We start from the raw sequence: 18,006 nt of genomic DNA on the forward strand, positions 1-18,006 counted from the left end.
ATTGTGTTTCCTTCTTGGTCCTGCCTTCACTTAGAACAGCAATAAATTCTAAAAATGCAGTGAAGCTTGCTTTCCTGTGGATCTCAAGGGCTTTGCAGAGTCCCTGATGCCTGACAAGGATGAAATGCTTCTGTCTTTTTATTTTGCTTGGGGCACTGATAAGAATTGCTCTCTAGTCCTGCTTTTGCGGGACTTAACGAAGCGATTTTGTGGCCCCTCTCTTCATAAACTGGAGTTAAAATTGCCTGAAAGCTTCAAAAGTTTGCTTTGAGTGGCGAGGAAGAGTATGACCTGGCTGATAATGTTCCTGTGCAAGCTTTTTTCTTCTTGCAGGAAATCTGAAATATGGCCAAAGAAGGTGAGCTCCTGTCTTGCTCATGACATGTTGTGTGGCAAAGACCTTCAACAGCTGCTGAGGAGCCCTGTTTCTGCAAGTGTGAGCTCTTCCTGGTTTCATAGTTACTTCCTTCCCTACCTTTCTCTCATGTAAGAATTTCTGGTACATGTAGGAGAGGGTAAGGGAAGAAATCTCACATTTGCCTTCCAGCCTTTTGTTTGCTGATAGCGTTGCCCTTACTCGAATGGATTTCTGTGATCTCAATAAAACTGCTGTTAGGCTGCTGCTGCATTTTTACTTAAAGGCCCTTCTGGCAGAACATTAGTGACTTTATCACCTCTCATCCCCAAGTCTAGACAGAGGTGGTTTGGGAGTGATGCTTGACTGAACATTGTTCTCTGGATAAAGGTGATGTGAAGGATGACCTCATTCACACCATTCACAGGATACTTCCATTGCTGTGCTCCATCTCTTTCCTTCTGATGCTATTTTAAGTGTGATTTGCTTAAGTTTGCATTGCAAGTCCTTCTTTTAAAAAGGAGCTAAGAGACAGCAGTCTGTGCCTCTTAAGCATGGCATTTCCCTCTGAAGGACCTGATATACTTACAATTTGGTACAGAGTGCTCTGTGTACTGCTCAGTTGGAAGGGGCAGCTGTGTTCCTGTTTGACTTGTTCCTGAAAAAAAAAAAAAAAAAAAAAAAACGAAAAAAACCCCAGTGCTTGTCTAAGATATGGCAAAAAATTTCCTTGAGGGAGTTAGGATATGGAGGAGAAACCCAGGTGAAAGTATGTGTATGTGATACATGTCAACTAAACTGCTCACTCTGAAGCAGCAGAGGTGGGAGAAATTCTAGAGATAAGCTTGGACCTTTTGGTTCCTGACTTTGGCACAGGTTCCATGTTGTGTTTGGATGAAGGCAGCTGGAAGGTGTTTGTCCTTCAAAGTAGGCTGTTTTTGTTCTCATTAGCTGAATCATTTATTACTATCAGGAACTTGCAGTTGTATAGAAGTGAAAGTAGGAGAAAGAACAAAAGGCTATGGTAATAATTTGGATTTTCTAAGCATGAGGGGTAAATTGGAGGGAGAAGGATGTTCAGATCTTGTATTTGGACTCTGCCCAGGAGAGAGATATGTGTTTGCCTGACATCAAGATCCAGTGTTGTTTCTCTCTGAGACCTGGGGATGTTTAGATAAAGGATTTTGCTTTGTCATTTTGTAAGCATCTGATTTGACTGTTTTAAACATTTACAGGTGTTTGAACCCATAAGTTTACTGGATTACAGCAGACTGCATGCCATGGTTGTTAGCACACCAATGGCAGATGTTGCAATAGGTGTAGTTAGTGGAGTAGGGAGGTCCCTTTTCTATGAGGGGAACACAAAGTAGAATGGCTTATACAAGGCTGCTTAACCAAAGAACTGCCTGGTGGCTTTCAGCTGTCTTTAGAGACAGCAATCATCTGTCCCTGAAAGAGTTTGAAAACTAATATTCCAGGCACAGGTATATGGTGAGTATAAATGAAGAAGACATTTGTTATTTTCAGGGGTAGATCTTGGCACGTGCACAGTAAAAAAGTTGGGATACTCTGAATTTGGTAGTGAGAACTCAGATATATCCCATGGACAGAGTGCAGAGAGAGCCTCTGTGGTTATGCTCCTGTTGGTATTTGGCCAGATCTTTTCCACCATCCTACCCATTTTTATTGTCTCTGGTCTGGTCTGTAGTGATTGTTGCACCTTCCCTGCAGAATTAGTGCAACTTAAGGACTTGGGGAAGTGCCTGCTTTTGGCAATAGGAGACGGTCACTTCTACTATCCTGTACTATACCAGTACAATGGATTAGTTGTTGCAGCTCAGAGGGATCCATGGATTGTCTATTTCATGTCTCCCTGCTGAGGAGGGATTAGCTTAGTGATGTACTCAGTGAGGGTGCATTATTGGGATGAAGTTCCTCAGCGGGATTTCTTATTGTAGCTGAAAGTACATCTGAGAGATACAATTTAGGTCACAGAAGTAGAACACTTGAAAAATGTCAGATTTCCAATGGATTGGGTAGCACAGGGTTATCCTGTCCCTGCACACATGCAGCTTGGGGGTGAAAGTGGCATGTGATCACAAGAGCAAGGATGGCACCATCATCACCCTTTTATATGGTATGCATTGAACTTGTAGATACAGCCTCCATCCCACCATTCATAACTCCAGACTGCTGGACTTCTTATTAATTTTGTTTCTAAAGGCAGTTTGAAAATAAACTTTCTTATGTGCATTAAATGGCAAAACTAAAAGAAAATGAGATTAAGTATTTGTGATTGTTAACTTCTTCAAGACTGGGATTTGAACTGAGAACCCCCTTTGGTGCAGTAATCATCTCTACTTAAGCTCCAGGGCTGACTGCTTCTTAACCAGCAGCTGGAGGAAGCTTTTCGGTGAAGAACGCTGAGCAGATTACAGCTTTAGATTTGATGTAAAGTTTCAGTATGGGGCAGGGAATTTTAGTTTCAGTTTGTATTGTAGTTCTGGTTTGGTTGAGGCAGTTGTGGTTTCTTGGTTTTGGTTGAGGTTTGTATTTTTCCCCTTCTGATATGTGGAGTTGGCGAATTTCTTGCTCCAGGTAGGACTTTGCAGGAAGAAATGGGAAGATGAAAATTAGGCTGTATTTTCTATCCAGGCTGCCTAACTGACTCTTGCTTCCAGGCTCTGCAGCTTGGGAAGGTTCCTGCTCCATGCATGCTCCCTGTCAAGGAGAGAACAGCACCATGATTGATGTGCCACATTCCTGGGAAAGGGAGGAGCAGTGGGAGGCAGCTTTCTATCTCACCCTGCTTCATTTGCTCTATCAAGCTGCAGGTAAGCTCAGGGCTTCTGGAAGCTTTGGCTGCCTGTCAAACCTGAGGCACAGAAAAACAACAGCTTTTAACAGTCCAGTGCAAATTTACAACGTAGAATCCTAGTGTTATTCGTAAAAATGGACACAAAGCCATTTCCCCCATAAAACTCACATCAGCAGCATTGGTATTTTTATGTCAAAAGGTTGAAGGAGAAGGTGGGGGATGCTTGTCACAGGAAGTGAGGGGAAAGCAAAGGCAGACAAGGATGCTCTGACAGACGTATTGCTGTTACTTGCCGGCAGTGTTGATGCTTAGATACCGGCTCCAGGTGCCTTGGGGAAGGTGATGCTCATCACTGGCTCCTTTACCCGTCTGCTCCTTTTTGATCCCTTCTCTCCCCGCTCTCTGCAGCCCCAGCGTGCTTTGTTCCTCCTGCAGTCTGTGCTTTCGCTTTTGTCACCTCCCCGCACTGCCACTGGCTCCACTCCCTCCTTCCTTGCCCTCTCCTTGCATCCCTGCTGAGTTTTCAGCCGGTGACCGTGTTCCTCCCTGCAGGGCACCACAGGCTGTGGCTCTGGTGCCGGGCTCCGCTCTCGCTGCAGGCTCCTCCTCACCCCGGCGGTGACAGCGCTGCTGGTGGCGCGGCCGTGCGGTGAGCCGGGGACACCGAGGGGCTCTTGCCGGTCTGATTCACCGGGCTGTCACGCAAACAGCACACGCAGCGCTGCCAGCACACTGCTGGGGGTGAGGCAAAGTAGCACTGCATCAGAAATCGGGTTTGCATCCCTGCCCCTGTGTGCTGCCAGGGAGGCGTGAAGAACACACGCGCGCGCACATACACACACACACATACACACACACACACATACACACACACACACATACACACACACACACACACACACACGAAGTGATCCTGCTGTTCTCAGTTCCTGCCCCGCTGGCACTGATGCAGAGACACGTCTGGAGAAGGCTCTGCTCATCTCCACTGCATGGGGCTAGCACCCAGGGTGTCCAAGGAGCTGAGATGGACACTGCACACCCCTCTGCAGACACACAGCTGTTGGCAAAAGGCATCTACTGGAGTGACATTGCTACCAAATTTCAAGGCCCAGCTCCAAAGTGTTGTGTCACAGCTTTTTAACCACGTAATTGGACACCTTGTTTTAAAAGGGCAGAAGCATGTAAATCCCCTGAGCCTGGTTTTCAGAAATGCCTGTTTCTAGAGGATCTATTTTAGAATATAATAACCTGTCCTGACACAGACCTCCAGCAGGGAAAACTTCAGCTGTGTAATGCTTTGTAAGCAAAATCACAGCCAGCTGAAAAGAGCTGTGTGCCAGCAAGTGCCAAGCAGCCTTAACTTAGGAGTAATTTTTTGCACAGACACTTCAGCTCAACAGAAGAGAGAGCCCAGCTGCCAACAAGCACATCAGCTTGGACAAGGGAATGGAAAATTACGTTTTTTCTTTCATTTACTATGCTTTGAGATGTCCCTTCAGGATGCATACATGCATCTGGTTTTTCTTGTCTTAAGTGGACAGTTTTGTAAAATCTATCAGAGGCACATATTTTGTCCATCTTTTAACGCTGTGAAATTGTTCACAGTATTGCCTTAGAAATGCCTTAGTTCAGTGACCTTTTCAAACATTGATTAGCTGCCAAATAATCAGTGTTTGAAAGACTCTGGTCCTGATTCTTCTCTCCTTTATACTTTTTCTTCTCTTGACATCAACTTACTTCGTTGGAGCTACTAATTCCTTCAGGTTTGTGTGGAGGCCCAGGGGCCCCAAGGTAGCTGTGTCCCAGCCCTGGAAGGACCAAGACAAATGGGGAAAGACACCCTTTCAGATCATGGTGAGGAAAACCTTCCTCCCATGGGTCTTTGCAGCCACATGTAATATTTCTTAGGTTTCATTGTTCTATTGGTTTGTTAAGTTTATGTCAGCCTGTTCAGCCCCCATTCACCATATATGCACATCTCCTAGAATGTTCTTCCTTCCCTTGAACCCCATTGGGTTAATTTTGCTGCAGTGTTACACCTCTGTAACCCCATTAGTCCCCCCAATTCATATTTACCCCTCTGCACCACTTTTTCCTATTCCCATTGGACCCTGACCTGCCCTAGTTGTCTCGTTTATAACCCTGTGCCCTTGGTCCCCTCTTTGCTCTCATCCCTGGATTTTATTCGAGGCTGTTGTGTTCCTGAACCTCTCTCTGGACCCCTTCGCTATTCCTGCCTGTGTTCCTGAATAAACAGATTTTGGATCTTCAAAGGAGAAGCCCATCCTTTCGCTTGGTCGTCGGATATACTGTAGCAGTGCACCTGGGGCTCAGGGACAGTGTTGCTCTCTAGGACCCAGGCATTGCTGTCACGCTGCTACAGGTTTGGTATGGGTAGAAATATATATATTTGTATATATTCTTCTGTATATATACCTACAGAGAGGAATTATATAGAAATGAAATCATAGTACCTGGTGGGTTTTGGTTTCACTTGATCTTGTGCACATGTGCTGAGATTACCAGTCTCCTGAAGCATACTCGTCAGCACCTCTTCCCTAAAGAATACCTTCTTTAAAGAACACCTGAAAGTGTTCTTTAGAGTGTTGTGTAACTTTGCTGTTGTAAATTTTCCTGTCTGCATCCCATAGAGGATCAGAATAAAACACTTGTTATAAAAATACTAAATAATTTCTTTCGATGTCATAGGCAGTACAATTCCAAATATTAATTCAGTTGTGCCTCATGGCAAGGCTTAGACTGCTGCTGAAGTAAAAAGCAATGAAATGGTGTGATTTTTCAGTCACCTTTCAGAGAGATTCCTTTTAAGTCCTCTTAGATAAACAAATTTGGTTATCTGCCATCTTAATTTCTTACCTGCCTTTGTTTCTGTCTTTTGTCTCCATCTGTTCATCACAAACTGAACACTTCTTATTGTGACATCCTTCCAAACTACAATCTTTTTTCTCAAAGATCTTTTGCTCACTGTTTTCCCACCCACTCTGACCTTTGCCAAATCCATCACATACTTTATTTTCTTGGCTTTGGCTATTCTCTGTATCCTCTTTCTACCTTACCAAATCCATGTTATTTCTTGCTAAATCAAGTATGGTTCAGAGCTCTTATTGAGTCCTTTTTTTCTAGGTAGGATTGGTCCGAAAAGTGCCGGAGACACAAACAAGGGTCCTCTACAGACATTCCACCTTTCTATTTTAAAACTGATCCTGGAAGTCTTTACGATTAATGTAGGATCCTTTCCATGGCTCCCTCAACAAATGCAGTACCTCTGACTAGGCTGCTTTGATTGTATCTGATAACTATTCCCAACTCATCTTTAACGAAATCCCAAGCTGCCCTAGCTGCAGCTGCTGGGGTGTGACAGAGGTGACAAAATTCATTTCCACAGAGGTGAAGCAAGCAGTGATAGGGACTCCTGAATAGAGATACCATTATTTCCCTCCCTCAGCCCAGGAAACAAAAGAGAATGCTGCAGCTGGGCACTGCAGTGTGTATCCATAGACAGTGGGTTGCCTTGCATACTCCTTTCAATTTTTTTTAATTTTTTTTTTTTTACAGAGAGGTATTTTGTGCTCCTCTGATACTTTTTGTGACCAGATCTTAGGGAGAAATGCCAGCCTCTGTCAAATGTCTATTACACATCTTCCTTCATGTGTGTGGATAAATCCAACTTCTCTGCAAAGCATCGATGTTCCACACATCAGTGCTATTTTAAAGATTTCTGCTGTTAAAAAAAATGCTGTTGCACTCTCTTCCAAAAGCATCTGGGAGCTGACCCTCATGGCATGGCATGAATCCAGCTCGGTGCCAGCTGACCTCCCAGGGGCATCTGTGTGTCCCTTCCCCCATCATCTGCTCTGCAGTGAGATGTGCCCATTCCAATAGCCAAGGTCTGTGTTTCAGAAATATTAATGGCTGGGGATATACTACATGCCATGCCTTAGCAAACCTGTATTTTAATGAAGAACTATTTTCTGACAGCACAAGAGAGACTGTGGGAGTTTCAACATATAGGAATGCTGGGGAGTGACACCTGAAGCAGACCTTGACAGCTTGCAAATTATTTATTACCTGGGAGCAAAAGAAGTGGGCTGGACTTCCACTGAACCACTGTGGCCTGGAGATATGGTTCTGCCTGCTTTCTTGGCCTTTGCCAGATGTCCTCTGCCTAACTTTTAGCTGAGAGGGTTGGGACCCCCTGCCCTCTCTGGGGAGAGCCTTTCTCTGAGGGGTGTACCTGGGCCTTAAAAGGTTTTCCTGGAATATTCTCATTTTATTTTCCTGATTGGTAAAAGCTGCTAATTTGATTTGATTTGTCCTCATAGAATAACTTCAGTCAACCTTCTCAAGGAGGCTGCTATTGCAATTTGTGATTAGAGTGATTTATGATTCCAGCTCATCCTTTTCTGGCTGATCTAGACATCTATGGGATTTGAAAGGGAAGCACTGTTTGTGACTGACTTGAAGAATGTATGATAGTTGACTATAATCTTTAGGATAAAACACGTCTGCGTCACATCAAGTTCTCAGGCCAGATCCCAAGTTTGCATGTTCCTTCTGAAATAAAACTTGGGTTGTTCTTCTCAAAGCTGTGTTTCAGCATTGTTTATTGCAACATCAGACTTTGGGACAGACACTGTTTGTGTCATGTTGGTTGAAGAAGTATTTATAGGAAATCTGAAGCAACTTTATTTCCTCAGGATTCCACACAGAGAATGTCAAGATTTGGAGCTTTCCAAGGCAGCTGCCACCTTAAAATAGACTGGGAGAATTCCTATTGTTCAGGCGACATAATGAGGCTGTGATGCAAATGCAGAGGGAAGCAGTAGCTGGTATGTTTTGACTGATTTTTTTTTTCATGACATCTCTCTCTCCCTTTCCTTAATAATAGATTTTAAGGGGGAGAATAGAGGAAGATCAAGGGCCAGCTTCTGCCTGGAGAAGTTGGGATGTATGGCCTGCACAGAGGGTGAATGTGGCTTAACACCTACATCTGACAGGAACTGATTTAGACATTTCCTCCTGCTCCGCAAAGGGCTGCACCAGTATCAAGCACTGGTGCCTCCTTAGATCCCTTCCCCCTTTCCCAAAGGAGGAGAGGAGGATCAAGCAGAAGTTAAGACCTGGTGGCCGATACCTTCACTCTAGATGCAGAAGCACTGAATTGAAGTGGGTATGTTCTGATATCCAGCACCAAGCCTGCCAGGGTTCAAGAAACATTTGGACAACACTCTCAGACACATGATTCTTGGGGAGTTCTGTGCAGGGTCAGGAGCTGGACTAGATGATGCTTGTGGGTCCCTCCCAACTCAGCATATTCTCTGATCTGTGCAGACCATAAGTGTTGCACTGTGGGGAGAGTGAGATACTCTGTGTGTCACCTCACCAGCATCCCAGCAGAGGAGCACAGGAAAACATATCGGTCAAGCTTCATTGAATCCAGGACACCCTCACAGATTGCCTGAGTGAATCAGCAGTTACCAGTACTGGGCTACATTTTGATGCTGAAAAATCCTACTTGCATCAAGTGGAGTCAGAAAGAGGGCAGGTGGGACAGCCCTGGGAATGAAGAGGCCTTGGGCTATGTCCACTGCTGCCACTAGCTTTTCCCCTATACCCCCTTTTCCCTGTAAGACCACCTCACTTTCTCTCTTTCAAGTTACCACCACCGTGTGAAATAAGAGGGCTGTGAAAGAGGTAGAAGTTGTCTGTCAAAAGTACTATTTTGTCAACTAAAGAAGCCATGGCAACGTAAAGCTACAGCACAGTTTCCATCACAAGACTAACTTGAGTCAGTCACTGCCTTTGAAACATCTGTGGTGTGGGCTAAAAGTAGACTTTTCTATGAGAATTGAAGGACATTGAAGGAATCACAAAAAGTAGGCTAAAATAGAGTGGGGAAAAGAGGATTACCAGATAAGGGGGGAGGGGGGGAAGGAAGAACAAAAGAACAAGTGCCTCAAATTGTCCTGCTTTTACTGGTGTTTCTCTTTTTTCAGCCAGACTGATGAGTTTACAGGATATGTTGAATGGTGCCCTAGCAAGTGGAACCACTATTGGGACTCTTCGTTTCTAACATTCTTAATAATAACAATGCTCCTGCCAGGAATTACCTGCAACTGGGGAGTTATACCACTGCTTACTTCTGTAGGGACTGGGAAGTTGTAGGAGACATACCTGAGAGTTTTTCCAGATGTGTACCAGTTTCTCCTTTGCCTTTGTCCTATGTTATGCTAACTTCTATTCTCCCTGCATTCCTCCTTGTTCTAGGAACACATCTATCTGAAGTCTGGAAATGTGAGAGTGCAAGAACAAGTTGATATTTTACCTGTAAAAATACAAACATAGGTCCTAGAAGGACAAAACTGCTTCTCTGTGGGAGTGATTTGAGATATCTGAAAGAGCTGAGATGTAGCAGGGTATATTTTGCAATAACTTTGCGATATGACAAACAAAACAGGCCGGTTTGAGGCCTGCCTGTATTATGGTAGCCTGCCCTTGGACACATCACACTTGTTTGGATGGCTAAACTGATTTTTATTAAATAAAAACATTTCTACAATGTTTCCCCTTGAATATCTCCAAGTGCTTTAACAAGCTTGGGAGATGTTGGGGAACAATCAACACAGAAGCCGTTCTATGAATCTTGCAACATTTATTTCTATGAATGTAAACTTTCCTTAGTTTAAAGTTTCCTTAGTGTGGCTCTCAGTGCTGTACTGGCTGCACCATGCAATGAATTCTCCAGGCTGACTCTCCTGTGGGCTGGTGGCAACAGCAGGGACTAAGTTGGCTCACAGTGGTGACTCAGAAATTTTGTTTAGAAGTATTTATGCAGGCAAGTGTCAGTTATGTGGTGCAGCAGCTGTGTCTCACAGCGTGAAGTCTGTATCACCCATCTTCCTGAGGGATAACCCCCCCATCACAGCTGCCAGCAGCTCTGTTTCCGTTTAATGGGCGGTGTCCCTGCACTGTTGATTGCCATGAAGCATTTCTGGAGGACTGTGCAAGTAGAAATGCTAGGATGTGAGCAGCTCCCTGACTGAACCTTCACCTGAAGCAGTAATCAATGTGTAACCTCTGTGATAAACCTGTTCCTGTGCTGAAGAAAGAATCCAGACTGGCCATGAGTGGTGTAGCAGCCCTGTGTGTGTGACAGATGTGTGCAATTCGTATCCCACTATTTGTCTTTCCCACAGCACCTCTAAGGGAGTGTAAACCTTCCATCCACTCTGCTAACAGTGCTCACAGCAGCAGAACCTGTTTCTCTTCTGTAGCTTTTGTAAATCAATGGCTGCTCTTCTGACCTGACCCAGATTTGTATTCCAGTTATTCCCTGGTGGGATAGAGGAGCCAGCAGCTTGTTCTGTGTTTGAACTACACTGTACACATCCTCAAATACCTGAGATAGGATGCTCAGTACACAGGCTCCTAGTGTCAGAGAAGGGGCTTGTGCACACTGGTTTTCAGTGAGGCTGTGCTTTGGAAATTGAGCATTATACTGAATTACCTGAACTGTGAGCAGAGCAGTTTAATCATTTGTTGTCCAAGTGGAAGCACTGCAGAGAAAGGCCAAGAAGGCCTGGGCTTGATGGTGTAGCCTGGAAAGACAACGAAGAGTGACACTTAACTAGACCCAGTTCTCTGAGGTTACCTTTGGATGCTCATCTTTCTCTCCATCATTATTTCTTAGACAATATTACTAGCTTAGAAAATACTTCCCTCATGGAAGCCAATGTTGTTTTACCACTACTTTTGCAATTTATGTTGGCTAGAGAAAAACAGCTAGTATGAGAAGACATTTAATTTATTGTTAGTATACTTAAAACTTTTACTAGTGTGCTCAAAGAGCACTCATCAATTACAATGATGCTAAAAATGATAAACAATATTACCTAGAGTATTAGAGAGAAAGGGTCAAAACTAACACAAAAGAGCACTTTAGCTGCTGCAGCTTTCCCCAGGCTTTGCTCAGCCCTCCATTTCCAGGGTAGCAGATTCAGAGGTGCTGTCTGTCCCCCAGGAGAAGGGGGAGGGCTGCAGGGCCCAACAAGTCCTTTGCTCCAGAAGCACAGTGACAATGCCTCCTGCCTGCTGGAGTCCACCTGGGGCTGCTTCCACCCCATCTTTAAGGCTCCTCTCATAGTGCTCCTCAGTCCTCAGAGCTGGGTATATTGCACTGACCCAGGCAGAGCTGGGCACACCTTGCAGAGCTGCTCCTGGCCCTCCTGGCTGTTGTGAGTGATGTTTCCCAGCCCCGAGGTCACGTTCCTCTTTGATGCAGCGGCTGCTGGGAGGGAGTGGTTCACAGCACCGGGGCTGCTGAGTCCCTGCATGTCCCAACCAAAGCAAGGTTCACAAACCTCTCTCTCAGGTTTTGCAGCGTTAGTAAACGGCCTGTGTCCTGTTTCTGCCAGTGGCCAGTGTCTCATGGGCTATAGGCAAACAGAGCCCTTCTGCCACCCCATGGGCATGAGCTGTCACACACGAGTCCAGCAAGGACGTTGCAAACCCTCCTGTGGCTCAAGGCTCCTCACTAGGACCGAGCAGCTGATCTTCTTGGAGGCATTTGCTCTTTCCTACCTGGTCTTGCCTCGCGTGGGTCTGAGGGCGGCCTGTAGCTCTTGACTTTGGTGCATGGCTGCTACTTGGTTTACATAATATTTTATTTTATAGCCAGTTTAATAGTTTGCACAATTAACCAAATTCTTGCAATTCCTAGGAACTCACTTCTAGACTTGACAGCCTAATTAAAAATTTCAGTAGGTGATGAGTGACAACAAGGAAGGATTTGCACCAAGTATGATGGCCAGCATCTTTTATTGCTGTTGTAGTAAGAGCAACTTGCTCGTTTTTGTGACATACTGCAAACCTTGCTTTGGTGCCTGTGGGACTACAAAAATTACAGGTAGGTGCTGTAATCTGCAACAACTGATCAAAACCTAGCCCAAATGTCCACAGTTTGAAAGTTACTTTGTTCAGCACACAGTTAAAAAGTTTCTAGCAATTTTAGCGTCACTTCTAAAAATATTGTGTCATTAAAATCATACATTTAAATTAAAGTTACATTAAACAGTCATGTATTACCAGACAGCTTAGACATGCAGAGGTGATTTCTGGATTCTGGAGATATACACAAACACAGCTGGATCCCATATAAGTGATTACATTCCCACTGGAAACCAAAGGGTATATTTCATATTCACTTCTGCCTAGACCCAGTTCTAAACTGATTATCTTTTTGTAAGCAATTTGCATGTGTAAGTGCTTCTTGCTTGCTGGTGTCCCTCCAGGGAGGCAGCTGGGAGCACTCTGCCTTGCTGGGCTGCTTGACATGGCCACCATGCAGCTCTCATCTCAGGAAACCACCTGCTGTCAGTGTCTAAAGTCATCTCCTCATCTCCTCCATAACGAAATAAAAGTTTTCATCAGCACAGTATATGTATTATCCATGTATGCAGTGGTTTGATATCCCCATCACTGGGGACCTTTAAATTTCTACCTATCCCAGCCCCATCAATTTATACATAGGTGCTCTAAATTAAACTAAAAACTGTGCAAAGCTACACTAAGGGTATATATTTTTGAAATATAACTCACCCTACTAAAAATTTCTTATTCTAAAACACTTTATTTGTTCATCTTTGCTTCTCACAGTATTTCAAAATACTATGTTTTTCAGCTATGTGTTTCCTGTTTTACACGTACAGGTGCTCTTTCAGTCAGGATCACTATCAATAACAGGAGGCATGTCCATACTCATCAAGGGAAACTAGATTTCTCTTATTTGGAGATGATAACCCCTTCAAAATGGATCAACTTTTTCCTTGTCACCACAGCTTGTTAATTCTTTTCTCTTATTTGAGCTTCAGTAATAGCAACTGTTCTAAAAAAGGAGATTATATTTGTCCACACATCTATGCATGTATGATAATAAAGCAAAATAAAAGCAAGAAATCAAGCACTAAGCATCACACAATTAATAATAGCTGTAATTTGGAATTGTTACTTATTCTTCTGTGCTACCTATGGAAGACAAAACAGCAAAAATTGTTATGAATAGTTATCTCATTTAAATAAGGTAGAAAACATTTACACTCATAGAACTTCTGATGATATTAAGGATCTAAGAAACTGCATCTTCACATTTTTATACAATTTATTAGCTTATGTTTTTAAACAGTTGCTCACCAATCCTCCATCATAATTGCTTCAGCTGGTTCCATCTTATCTCTGTAACAGAAGAACTTTATATTTTAATTTAAAAATATTATATTAATTGTATATTTTATCATGATAGGTGTTTTTAAATATTTTTTTACTTCTTTTTTTCTTCACTCTAAGAAAAAAACGCTGGTGTTAATGCACCAACCATGCATCACAGATGTAACTTTTTGCTTTCAGAGTGAATTCTGTCCCAAGTCAGTTAGAATGTTTTATCATGAATAACCATCCCTCAAAACTTTATAGGTACATACATAATATGCCATATTTCCAGCTTGCAATTTTAAAGCACTGGAAGAAATTAGTTTGCATTCCTCTGTTTCAATCCTTTCTTCCTTTGTTTTGATACCACTCCTAAATTTCTTCGCTGCATGTACTTCCACATGCTTATGTGAGAACACACTACTGAATTTAGCAATACTAATGCTAAACATGAGCTGCTTCATTTGGTTGGTACCTCTTGAATTTGCTCTGCATGTACCTCTTGATTTCTCTGCTTTGCCTCTTTGACAGCAAGCAGCTATTATTTTTTTAAATGGTGGGCTTTTTTTTCTTTTGGTAAATCCAGACCCTTTTGGATTGCCTGCAGAAGACCCAGAAGGAGGATGTTATTCTTTCCTCCTTGCTTCACCTTCCGGGTTTACACCATGCTTGGGCTCCTTTAACTTTTCTTGCACAGACAGCCCTTCATACCTAGAGCTCATTCCCAGTCCTACTGCTGCACATCACAGCTCACAAATGCAGCAGCCCAGCTGGTATCACAGCTCCAGTGTTTTATCTGTCCTAAAAGCCTTCTTTTTTTTCCCAAAATAGCTTCTGCTAACTTGGCCTGAGCAGCATTTGATAACCCTGCCCAGAATCAGTGCAGCAAAGTGGGTGCCATGGTGGCTGTGGCAGAGCTCAAGCAGCCTCTGCTTTACTGCAGAGTTGTCCCTGCAGGAATAGTCAACATTTCCCTTTATTTCTCCTGTAAAGATAAGCAAACCCCAAACTCCGTAACACTTCACTCCTCCTGCATTTCTCTCACCAGAGGAGCCCTTTCAATTTGCACCAGACGCGGTCTGGTTCCACAGCTTTATATGTGACATGGATACCTCAAGGGCTCTGCTTCCCATCTCCCAGTGCTCCCAGTGTGAGAGCCTTCCCCAGTGGTCCGGTTTTGGTCTGACCACGAGCCCGGGGAAGAGGGGGACTGTCTGCCTTAGGCTATGACAGGGAGGGCAGGAGCCCCGGGCTCGCTTCCCTCTTTTCTCCCGGTGATCTCCAGCAGGCGATCCAACAACACCCTGGTGGGAGCGTTATCCCAGCGGGCCATGTCCTCCCCCTGCCTCCGAAGCTCCCTCCAGATTTCCACTCGCACCGTGCTTAATTCCCTCCTGGCCACAGCATTTTGTACCACAAACCGGGGGGCTGCACCGTACTGCCACTGTCTCTTGCCCTGCCATCTTCCCGTCCTCCCTTTTCCCACGAAGGGGCTCTGGGGGGTCACACCAGCAGAGGCAATGGTCTGCTGCACGTCTGGGTCCTGCATATCCCTGGAGTTGTCCCTTCCTCTGCTGCCCCTTCCTCTCCCGGATCCCCCTCTGTCATCCCTTGCCCAGACGCTGCCTGCCGACTGCTCTCCCCTTCCCTGGGTGCTCCTGGGTTTCACCTGGCGGGGAGCTGGGCCAGTGCTGGTTGTTCCCTCTGCGGTAACTTGTTCTGCCTGCGGCTGCGCGTTTCTTTCGCTTCCCCGCTCCGCTACTCCCCTCTCCCTTTTCCCAGCCACTGGAGCACGGGTAAGTGAAACAGGATTTGTTTTAAATCTTTCTGGCCTCTCAAAAACGACTGGCTGTGGGTTCGCCGGCTTACACTGCTTTGTGGAGGGACTGCCATCTGAATTAACCCGTTCCTTTCCATCCCAGTGCTCATCATCCCTTTGATGGGGTGTTTTCGTAGGGGCGGTGACAGCCCCGTGCTTCACCTCTAATGCGGCTTTTAACTTTTCCATCTTGACTTCACAGGCCCGGTGGTCTGTGCCGCTCTCTTTTAAGGTCTGTATTTTTTGCACCAGTAATTGGATTGCTCCTTGTGCCTCCTCTATAGCTTTTGTACTGATGGCTACTTTTTCCTTCAATGCCCGGTTTTCATTCAAAATGGCCTTTTTTTGTTCACACGCCTCTTGGTACTGGAGAACACTTCGCACTTGTTCCATGGCCACAGCTCCTTCTCGAGTTATAGACTCCTCTAGTTTAAGCTGCTGAACCTTTATTTCTTCTTTCAGTTTCTTGTTTTCCTCCCTTAGGTTCTGAATTTCTACCTGGGCTGCCTGTTTTTCTTCAGCTAAGCTTTTGGCAACTAACCACACAGCCCACGCTCCTGCACATTTTAAGGATTTTTGGGAGAAGAGTTTACACTTGGTCATCTCTTTTAATTTGGCAAACTCTAGGTCAGCCTGCTGCATACTTCTGCAAGAGTTTGGACCCCAGGGGTTTGTACCCCACTGAATAACCCAATTTGCCAACTCTGACATCTTTTTGTCTTCTCTAAAGGTATTTTAGACTTTACAGAAAGGTCTGTTTACAAACTACAGCTCAAGCAGGTTGAGAGAAGATGGCAGAGCCTCACCCAAATCTGTGCTTGCTCCTCTGTTGTTTGTCTAGTATACTTCTTCCCTACAGAAGGTTTTCTCAACCATGAAATCCCCTAAGCAGGGATTTCTAATTTATCTCTTCTCATAGACAAGGCAGAGAGCTTTCATTCCTCTGTCCAAAGATGGTTAGAGGCATCCCTTGAACATTTCTCTTCCCTAGGCAGGAGGAAGAAGGCTTTCAAACCTGCTGGATTCCCCACTTCAATATTTTCAACTAGTCTGTGTTGCTCCCAAAACTGGGTGCTATGCTTTCAGCAAGACACTTGAGGCTATGTGAGCACAGAGTAGCCTTGTTGCTGGTTGTCTCTGACTGCCACAGAATGGTACCCCAAAAAAAAGCTCTCTCAGAAGGGCTACTCACAAAAATGTCATAAGGGCTCCCCAGAGGGCTGCTGTCTTCTCCGCTGGTTCTGTGCACCACAGCTCGTGTCTTTACATGGGCTGGAGAAACACACCTCGCACAGGGGAATCTTCTGTTTGACTGCTTCAGAGTTCTAACAGCCTGATCAAAGTGTGTTAATCAATTCACAGTTCTGGATGATATTATCTGGAGTGGTAGAGACAAAGGAGAAAAAAGGGAAAAACAATCCCTTATCAGTATCAAACCCACCCCCTCCCTTGTCTGCTAAGCCTTTCCCCAGTTTATGCTCACCCCTCTGCTGCCCGAAGATAGCTGCAGGTGTTCTGGCACAAGCCCTTTAGCTCCAAGGAGCTCAGTGCTGATGATGGAACCCCTGTGTCTGCCTCTCCAGGGTGCTGCTGGTGGTGGATTCTCCTTCTCCTCTGCTGGAGTCCACCCGGGGCTGTCTGTGTGGAGCCCCTAAGGCTCCCCTGGCCCTGCTCCTCTGCCCCAGATGCGGTGATGTTGGCACTGATCCTCCAGGCAGGGCTGTGCACACCTTGCAGAACTGCTCCTCGCCCTCCCTGCTGCCTGTGCGTGGAGTTTGCCAGCCCCAAGGCTGTTCCCGTGGATGCAGCAGCTGTCCATGGGGGAGTAGCTCACAGCGCCGGGGCTGCCGCTATCACCCTGTGCCAGAGGTTTCAAGGCCCCACTGCCCTCCCCTACCTGTGATTTTCCTCCTGGCTCAGGGAGAGATTGCTGTGCTCCTGCTGCTCTTCAAAAATACAGCCAAGACATGCTGCTTGAGACCTTTTGGCACCCCTTGGATCAGGGGAAGCAAAACTGAGCACTAATGGGTGAGGTCTCTGAGTTCTTAGACAAAACTCTCCAAGAGTTTCCACATGGCAAGTCCCAACCAAAACGGGGTTGGCCAATCTCACGGCCAGTCTCTGGCAGTGGCAAGGCCACAGATCATGAGTTATGGGCACCACTATCACCATACTGCATTCCCCAAGAGCTCTGTGTTTTGCTACAACAGCCAGAGAAATAGAGGAGCAAAGGCCTTGTGCTTCATCCTGAGCAAAAATACCATCACTGATGCTGCTCAGCATTTTCCCCAGGAGCTGCAAGGAAAGCAGCGGGCCTTTGGGGGCTCAATGGGACCATGGGTGATGGTCTGTCCTGCCCTATGGCCAAAGAAATCCATCAAGCAAGTGCTGGCAGCAAGGCAGATATTCCTATGTAGAAACAATCCCTCAAATAAGCAAAACCAGAGAAATATTTGAACCTCAGCAGTTATTAAAACACATAAATCCCTGCTCATAAACCCCACCGTCCCCACAGATCAATGCTTTGAGAGACATCTGAAGCTTTGTAAACTAGAAGAGGTAATAGGATTAAAGCTGCAATGTGACAAGACAGCTAATTTTCAATTATTTCTAACTCCTTTCTAATTTCTACTTCATCCTGAATATTTTAAAACCTTTCCAAATGTATTTCACAGGTTTCAATAACAACCTGGTAGTTGGATGTGGCATTATCGAAATTTATAATCACCTCCCAAAATGGGGATCTAAATTAATCTTTCTACATCTCATTAGTTTAGCTATCAGAGATCT

The 18,006-nt window shown here is 45.0% G+C and overlaps 1 long non-coding RNA gene across 1 annotated transcript; it reads right to left on the minus strand.

Moving 5' to 3' along the window:
• Positions 1-10,980: 10,980 nt before the first annotated feature.
• On the minus strand, positions 10,981-16,956 carry LOC136286491 (uncharacterized). The gene is made up of 2 exons (XR_010719930.1): positions 16,700-16,956; positions 10,981-16,594 (listed from the first exon to the last, which is right to left on the minus strand). It is a non-coding gene; the product is annotated as an uncharacterized lncRNA (long non-coding RNA).
• Positions 16,957-18,006: the final 1,050 nt, after the last annotated feature.

This window comes from Chamaea fasciata, unplaced genomic scaffold (genome assembly GCF_029207755.1).
Source record: "Chamaea fasciata isolate MVZ Bird 193981 ecotype frontalis unplaced genomic scaffold, bChaFas1.0.hap1 SCAF_3, whole genome shotgun sequence".
NCBI lineage: Eukaryota > Metazoa > Chordata > Aves > Passeriformes > Sylviidae > Chamaea > Chamaea fasciata.